The following is a 10000-nucleotide window of genomic DNA, read 5'->3' as shown; positions in this document are numbered from 1 at the left end:
GTCATCCATGAGGAGCTAAGATAAGAGGGAGGGAGGGGGGTGGATGGGAGTTAAGTATCTGGGGATGTAATAGGTGGAAGTGGGTTTTATGCATTTTTTTGGCTACCTCCCTTGAAAGGGGAAAAAAGCTTTTGGTATATGTATGTATGTTCCTTTCCACTCCTTATATGAACATGTTACCAAAAATCCCATAAACCTGGTCATTCTATCAAACCAATCATTTGCTCTACTGGTTCTATTGCTTACAAATCATCAGAATGGCTTGTGTTCATTTTGAGTCCTCCCTTTCCAATTCTAACGTCAAAAATTAGCTAGGTTTTATTGGTAACCTTAATTAGTTTTTATTTTGAGCTAGTTTTAGTGATGATTTCATAGTATTCTTTAGAAAGAGTTCCCTGTGTCCTTTGAAGCAGATATAGTAAGCCACAACAGGCCACTTTCTGTCTCCACTATAAGTTATATTTTCTATTTTAGAATTCTTGTGTTGAGGAGAATGTTGTACCTTAATATTCGATACAGAAGACACTACTACATTCCCTTGTGAGGGAGAATTCAGGACGTGAAAATAAATCAACTAAATTGTTGTTCATATTTCTTAACTTTATTTCTTATTCATTTTATGCAAAATGTTCAGTAACATTGTTGTTGTGACATGTGTTAAATGTGTATGTATATGACCACGCACACATTAATACACATACACAAACACACACACACACACACACACACACACACACACACACACACACACACACACACACACACACACACACACACACACACACACACACACACACACACACACACACAAACACACACACACACACACACACACACACACACACACACACACACACACACACACACACACACATACACACACACACACACACACACACACACACACACACACACACACACACACACACACACACACACACACACACACACACACACACACACACTATATATATATATATATATATATATATTTATACACATTATATTCGTTTATATTTTTATATATATATATATATATATATATATATATATATATGTATATATATATATATATATATATATATATATATATACTTATTTTCTTAGCTGGAAAATGTAGGTTTTTACGAAGCGGACGGACCTTTCCAGTTGTCTAATTAAGAATTGGTCCAAAGGAATTCACATCTTTAAGCTTCTTCAGAACAGAAGGAAAGCTTGATCCTCTGTAACAGGAGTAGAAGAAAGGAGCCCTTCAACTCAGGCGCTTATTTACATTCTTAATTTCGACCCTTTTTATTCAAAATTTTGACATTTTTTAAAGAATTTCTTCGGCCTTCACTTCTTAAGCCCCGGATACCTTAGAGGGATTTTTCTGGTTAGCATATAGGTGTTTTATGTAGGTCAGAGAAGAATTATGTCGTGCCCCAGATGTGATAAATTAATTAATATTACTGGTAGTATTTTATCTATTTTTATTATATATATATATATATATATATATATATAATTACGACTACAGGCTCGTCGTAGTGAATATTTCATTCAGACGCACATGCGCACATGTGCGTATGTGTACCTTGGTATATGCCGGCCGTTCACACGATAGGCTTGGTGGACTCTCGGCATCCAACCGCCGGTAATTGACGTATGAAGACTGTTAAAGTGATGAATCATATATTTATGATGTATTCCATTCTTTTTGTGCTCTGTCAAACATATTCTATACATTGCATATAGATTTATGTATGTATATTATCTTGTGGATCACTCTTGTCAATCTTACGAGTTTATTTACGTAAGATAAGAGAAATTACATATTCTCTTAATCTTCGGACGCCGGTGAGAAAGATCTGTGCTTACGTGCGGTAATCGCTGTATGGCGACTCTCAAAGTAATGAATTCTATTCATCGGACGTATTTCGTTCTTTTTTGTGCTTTGACAAACTATTCCATACTTTGCATATAGATTTATGTATGTATATTATTTTGTGGATCTATCTTGTCAATCTTAGGAATTGATTTACGTAAGATTAAGATAAATTGCAGATTACCGTTGTATTCGGACGCCGAAACGCCGGCGTGAGAACGTGCATAGCATACGTGCGCTCTGGAAATAATCATGTGAACCAATATTTTGGCAACTGCGTCCCTAACTTACATTTACGTACGTATAGATATTCATATAAAAACTATTAAGTTTCTGCTTATCTAAAATTGACAAAGTAACTTTATCAAATATTATTTTCTATTCATTGATGTAAAGAATATCCGTGTATGTACTAGGAAGTATTCCTAAACGTCGCGTCTAGCGACACTTAGCATCTCTCCGGATCTTACGGAGAAGAGTCTATATATATCATTGCTTGTAACGGTCAAGCTGGACTCTGATTTTGTTTATTTGTTTCTTTTGAAGGAAATAATCATTCTTAAGCAGAACTCTAGTTTTTGAACCTGGCCCTTCCCCATAGACGTCACAATATATACATATATATATATATATGTGTGTGTGTGTGTGTGTGTGTGTGTGTGTGTGTGTGTGTGTGTGTGTGTGTGTGTGTGTGTTTGTGTGTGTGTGTGTGTATGTGTGTGTGTGTATGCGTGTATGTATGTATGAATGTATGTATGTATATATATATATATGTATATATATATATGTATGTACGTACATATACATATGTTACGTTTCAAGGATAGTGATGGGAGCAGCGTTGCACTGTATGAAGACACTCCATCTAACAACCTAGGGTTTTTCTGCTGAATTTGTTTAGCAAATTTACGAGGAGACTTGTCTATCTCACTAACATTTAAAGTGCGTGACTTAAGTTTCCTGTATCTGCCACGGTGCTGACGTGGGGTAGGCAGTGAAGCCCACCCACCAATCTTGAAACGTAACAACCAGCGTTGAACTGAACGCACTATAACACCTGTATTTTTAGAGATTTCCTTCACCGAATGCCTTGCCTTAAATAGGGCCACTATGGCAGCAATCTTGTCACCTTCGATTTCTCGTCCACTGCCCATAATCAGCAACACAGACGCCAAACCACTGATAATTTACGTAAAATCGAAGACAAAGCGCGGATCTTCAGAAACGTATTCCTCCCCTTGTCGAATCTCAGACAGCATCGAGCTTGGAAACACTGCATGCCCCGGTGGCAGCCAACCTCGGTTTCGCTATCAGGCATTCGAAGAAATATCTGGCTCACACGAGGTATTGAGGGTGAAGGACTTTCAATTTGTGGCATAAGTATTGACGTCAGCAGCGTCGCGTCCAAACTTATGGCAACTATTGTATATCTAGTTATTTATCTATTCATACATTAATGTATTTATTTACCTATTTATTCAATTGTTCATTTATTTTAATTTATCTATTTATTTATTTAATCACTTATTCATTTACCTTTTACTTATTTATTTATTCATTTATTCATTCATTTACTCATTTATTTATTTATCTATCTATTTATTTAATCATTTATCTATCTATTTTTTATTTATTTATTTATCTATTTATTTATTTATTTATTTATTTATATCTTTTCATTTATCTATATGTATACATATTTATTTATTTATTTATTTATTTATCTATTTAGTTATTTGATTATTTGTTTATTCATTTTATTATTTATTTATTTATTTTTTTATTTATACATTTATTTATTTACATATTTATATATTTATCTATCAATTTATTTATTTCTTTTTATTTACTTATTCAAAAATTTATTCATTCATTTATTTGTTTCTATTAATTAATTTAACATATATCTATTCATCTTATTCATTTAGTTATCCATTTATTAACTTATCAATTAGTTAATTAATTAATTAATCTTTTCATTTATTTATATATCTATTTAATAGTTTCTCTTATTATCCAGCTATTTATTTGTATATATATATATATATATATATATATATATATATATATGTATGTATGTATATATACATATATATATATATATCAATATATGTATGTATGTATATATATATATATACATATATGTGTATATATATAATATATATATACATATATATATATATACATATATATATATATATATATATATTGATTTGTTATCTTAATTATTTTTCTCTTTATTTGTTCATTTAGCCAAATATTCTTTTCGGGTAACATTTCACTTTTTCTTATTTTCTTCCTCTTTTTTTCTATCTCTCTCAAATTTTTGCTTGGGCACATGAAAGTAATGACACCAAATCTCTTCTCTGCCTTCAAGGAACTGCACAACATTTTCGTTGCTTTTGAAAATGCAATGGGGCAAGATTTACAGAGCAATGTGTTTTCCCTTCCTCGCCTTTGGCTCCTCAGTGTTGCCACACTTCCACGCTCTGACAGTGGTGCCACATCTCTCCGGTAATATGAGTTCATATGAAAGGATTCCTTTTCGTCTGCAATCTTCGTTTTTTTATCTTTTTATTCCATTTTTACTATTCTAATAGTTTTTATTTTATTATTATTATTATTATATTGAGCGAGTAAATGAGGGAATAGTCCAAAATAATGTCTGAGTTGCAAAAAACTAGATAAATTGATAAAAGGATAAATAAATTGATAAATAAACAAAAATGAATAAACAAGCAATAAAAATAACTAAATAAACAAACAAACAATGAAATCGATGAATTAAAATAATAAATAAATAAATAAATAGATGAATAAATAATCAGAAAATTAAACGAATAAGAAAAATAAATAAACAGGTAAATGAATAAATGAATAGATAAGTGAATAAATAAATAAATAAACAAATGAATGAATGTATACATAAATAAATAAATAACAGATCAAGAAATAAAAATTTACAAAAATAGATTCATTTATGAAGAGGAGTATAAGTTCAAACTGTTTGAGTATCTTAAGTCTATTTTTTTTACAATAATATATCTTGTAAGGACTTAAGGTTTTCATAAAAGTTAATAAAATCGTTTGCTGGCAGCCAGACTACAAGAAAAGGTACTGACAGGAACGTAAGGATCTAAAAATGGCAAAGATGAAAGAATGTAACATTGAATAAAAAATGTAATAAAATGGAACAAAATACAATGAAATTCAATGGAATTATATTGTATTGTAGAACGTCACCTAGATAAGCTATAGTCTCCTATGGTGTCACAAAGAAATAAAAATAAATGAATAAATAATGAGGACCATAGGGTATAATCAAATTTGCACAACAAAGGGTAATATAGACGCTTGAACAAGATATAGCAAAACGGATAGACATGTAATGTTAGTCGAAGCTTGAATACTCCACTAGACAATTACAGAGACTCGTTATAACTTCAGCTACCCAATTCGACCAGATAACCTGGATTACATTCTTTGCTATTGGTACTGTGAGCTGATGGAGTAATTGGAAACGTGTTGGTTTTCGCTTAGTTATGAGTTCGAATCACTCACGTTTCTCCAAAAGCCCAGAAATGAATGTTTCCTGCACCCTGTGGTTCAAGAGGCGCATAGTAAGCCAAGGATGACGGCTACAGCCATAGCTACTCAGCGTCCCCTGGCGTATGCTCCTTGCCACGTTCATCACCAATGGAGAGAGGGGCAAAGGGAGAGAAGGCGAGGAGGAAGGAGGTAGGAGGAGGAAGAGGAAGAGAAGAGGATGGCACAGAAGAAGGATGAAGAAGAGAATGAAGAACGTATAAGGAGAACGGGTTGAAGAGGAGGAAGAAGGAGAGAGGAAGAGGAAAAGAAGAGGAATAGGAGAGAAGAGAGAGAGAGAGAGAGAGAGAGAGAGAGAGAGAGAGAGAGAGAGAGAGAGAGAGAGAGAGAGCGAGTTATGTTTGAGGACGGTGGATGAGGGGGAGAAAAGAAAGAGGAGTATGAAGAGAAGGAAAAGAGAGAGGAGGAGAAGAGAAGAAAAAGAGAAGAGAGAGAGGGGTAGTGAGAGGAGTAGGCAGTGCACGAAGAGGAAGAGGAGTAAGAGGAAGAGGAAGTGGAGGAGGTGGGAGAGGAGGAGAGGGAGAATAGGAGAGGGATTGTGATTGGCCAGGTGAAGATTATGCTTTACAAAGGAAACTCAATGAAGACTCTTATAAAGAAACATTTCCAAATAAGGGAGGTTTAATGGCTTTTGCTAAAAAATGTCTTTGACAATAGGTTCACTAATTATTCTGGTCATCAGGATTTACAAAGGATGAACTTCAAATTCAAAAGAAGGCTATATGTATATATATATATATATATATATATATATATATATATATATATATTATATATATATTTTTATATATAATATATACATATATACATACATATATATGTACGTGTATATATACATATGTAAATATATAAGGAGGGAGAGAGAGGGACAGAGAAGGAAAGAGAGAGAGAGAGAGAGAGAGAGAGAGAGAGAGAGAGAGAGAGAGAGAGAGAGAGAGAGAGAGAGAGAGAGAGAGAGAGAGAGAGAGAGAGAGAGAGAGAGAGAGAGAGAGAGAGAGAGAGAGGAGAGAGAGAGAGAGAGAGAGAGAGAGAGAGAGAGAGAGAGAGAGAGAGAGAGAGAGAGAGAGCGAGAGAGAGAGAGAGAGAGAGAGAGAGAGAGAGAGAGAGAGAGAGAGAGAGAGAGAGAGAGAGAGAGAGAGAGAGAGAGAGAGAGAGAGAGAGAGAGAGAGAGAGAGAGAGAGAGAGAGAGAGAGAGAGAGAGAGAGAGAGAGAGAGAAAGGTTTGCAATATTCCGAAATTTAAGAAAGGATGAACATTTAAATGGTATTCAATACAGAATAAATATACGAATGACTGATTCTAAGGTTAAGAATAAAGGTCAAGTATGTAAAGGATATAAGAAGTAGAAATAGGATATGAGTGTGTAAAGGGTTGTAATCAAAAGCTATGGATAAGGATAAGGATAAAAGTCAAGTATGTAAAGGATATAAGAAGTAGAAATAGGATATGGGTAAGGAAAGGTTTAGAAACAAAGGCTCTGAATAAGGATAAGGATAAGGATAAAGGTCAAGTATGTAAAGGATATAAGAAGTAGAAATAGGATATGAGCAAGTAAAGGTTTGGAAACAAAGGCTCTGGATAAGGATAAGGATAAAGGTCAAGTATGTAAAGGATATAAGAAGTAGAAATAGGATATGTGGGGTAAAGGATTGTAAACAAAGGCTCTGGATAAGGATAAGGATAAAGGTCAAGTATGTAAAGGATATAAGAAGTAGAAATAGGATATGTGGGGTAAAGGATTGTAAACAAAGGCTCTGGATAAGGATAAGGATAAAGGTCAAGTATGTAAAGGATATAAGAAGTAGGATATGAGTGAGGAAAGGATTAGAAACAAAGGCTCTGTACAATAGCTGAAGTTGCATTGAATCGTTGCGGGAGAGTGTCAATCAAGCATCAATGTGTAGATGGAAAAAGAAGAAAAGAAACAAGCCGTGAATGGCAGCCACGTTAAAGAACGAAAAAAAATTAAGACAAAAGAAAAAAGCGAATGAATATGGAACGAATTGAGGAAGGGTAGAAATGGAAAAGAAATAGAATATAAAGAAACACAAGGGGGGGGGGAAGTCAGGAACGAAAAAGATAATTTGTAAAAGAATGAGATCGAATAGACGATGGAGCAAAGAGATTTTCCTGAAGAACAGAGTATATCAAATAATAAAAACTTATGTAGAAAAGATCGCTTTCAAATTAGCACGAGGTATCATAATAACGTGAACGAAAAAGAATAAAGTAGTAATTTTGATATCCACTGTATTTCATTATGTATCACAGTAAATAATTCCAAAGATAAACATCGGATTCATTAAACACATTAAATGAATTATGTGTAAGTGCAGCCGTATGCGTATGTGGTGTGTTAATGTATATGTTTGTGTGCATGTGTCTATTTGTGTGTGTGTGTGTATGTGTATGTGTATGTGCGTTTGTGTGTGTGTGTATGTGTGTGTGTGTGTGTGTGTGTGTGTGTGTGTGTGTGTGTGTGTGTGTGTGTGTGTGTGTGTGTGTGTGTGTGTGTGTGTGTGTGTGTATGTGTGTGTGTGTGTGTGTATTCACTTGGTCTTTGGATCACGTGTTGGACTCGTGATCGACAGCTATTTCCCTCCTGGAAGAGAGCTCAGAGCTCGTAGGTCCGATCTATGGGTAATGCTATGACCTTGCACACACACACACACACCCAACTCCCCGCCCACGAGAGTCAGAGTAACGACCCGAGGCACAGCGATACCGAAATAATTTCGGCCCTGGGCAGGATTCGAACTGGGTACTGGGAGCACTTCTACTTCCCAGTTCAGCGCTCTATCAACTGTGTGTGTGTGTGTGTGTGTGTGTGTGTGTGTGTGTGTGTGTGTGTGTGTGTGTGTGTATTTGTGTCCATATATGTCTGTATCTGTTTCTGTGTATAAATGAGTATGCGCGCGTACATGTACACAAGTGTGTATATAAAACCACCTACAGGATTATACACAGAAACTCATTCCCTGAGATTGTCACATAATTATAACGTGTATATACGTCCTTATCTTCACCTTTTCTTTCATGATTCCGCGTACTCAAGCGTGTTCAATTTAAAATTCTAATTCAGTGTCTCGACACCTGATGTTACCAGGGGGCTGATGGAATGTCTCCAGAGAATGTGAGTTACCTCAAACCTTTTTAGAAATTAAAAAATGTGCAGGAGTTTTTCATGTAAGTGTTTCCTCCTGTCACAAGTTCTGTGTTGTTTGCAAAACATTTCAAAAATAAATTTGAAATTATTTGTTTTCTACACAAGGTTAAACAGTAATGTATTTGCGTTCATGTGCGTGGGTGTTTTTTTTTTTTGTATGGATGTGTTTATAGTTATACCTACCTACCTACCTACCTATCTACCTACCTACCTACCTACATACATACATACATATATACATACATACATACATACATACATACATACATACATACATACATACATACATACATACATACATACATACATACATACATACATACATACATACATACATACGTACATACGTACGTACATACGTACGTACATACGTACGTACATACGTACGTACATACATACGTACATACATACATACATACATACATACATACATACATACATACATACATACATACATACATACATACATACATACATACATACATACATACATACATACATACATACATACATGCATGCATGCATACATACATACATACATACATACATAAATACATACATACATACATACATACATACATATATACATACATACATACATACATACATACATACATACATACATACATACATACGTACATGCATACATACATACATACATACATACATACATACATACATACATACATACATACATACATACATACATACATACATACATACATACATACATACATACATACATACATACGTACATACATATACTTTTCTTTCTCTTGTAGACAAACGAGATTGAAGGCTAAAGAGAATTCACTGTTGATTATTTCACTGTGTGTAGCTTCAATACAACAGACAATCTTTTTATCTTCATGGCTTAAGTTTCTCAATAATAATTTTCCGACTGCTGCTGATGCTTCGGATCTTCCTGTTTTCATATTCTGGGCTATCTATGGACTATGGACTACCTATAAAAGGCCACCCACTCGGGCTGGATCGGTAGTTGCAGAAGGGAAAGAGATGTCTGTATAATGAAAAGATAATTGTATACGAAAGAGGGCTATTCCCACCGGGCGATTTTTAGGTATATTTTTTGCGTGATGTCTTGGCTCAGAAAGGATGGACAAGAGACTTGGAGTTGAAGGCTGATACAAATACCTGTGACTGATATGTAGGGCCTATGGTGGTCTTGTTTATACTCCGTGTTGGCATCATTGGTGTTCCTGCGTGAAGAGGCCTCCTCTGATGGGCTGCCATGGGATACTAGGGGATACGGGTTACAGGAGGTCTGGGAGACTTCTACATGTGTTTGTGGAGGTCTGGGAGACTTGTACAAGTGTTTGTGGTTGAACTGTCTGGGCTCA

General features: G+C 34.7%; 1 protein-coding gene across 1 annotated transcript in view; it reads right to left on the bottom strand.

Annotated features, from left to right (window-relative positions):
* The window catches only part of LOC143039329 (nephrin-like), a 587580-nt gene that overhangs the window by 438551 nt on the left and 139029 nt on the right, over positions 1-10000 (bottom strand). The gene's annotated exons all lie outside the window — the stretch shown is intronic.

This window comes from Oratosquilla oratoria, chromosome 26 (genome assembly GCF_046742065.1).
Source record: "Oratosquilla oratoria isolate Oo_2021 chromosome 26, ASM4674206v1, whole genome shotgun sequence".
NCBI classification, from domain to species: Eukaryota; Metazoa; Arthropoda; class Malacostraca; order Stomatopoda; family Squillidae; genus Oratosquilla; species Oratosquilla oratoria.
Note: the sequence above shows the minus strand (reverse complement) of the source record. Positions and strands in the feature narration are given on the sequence as shown.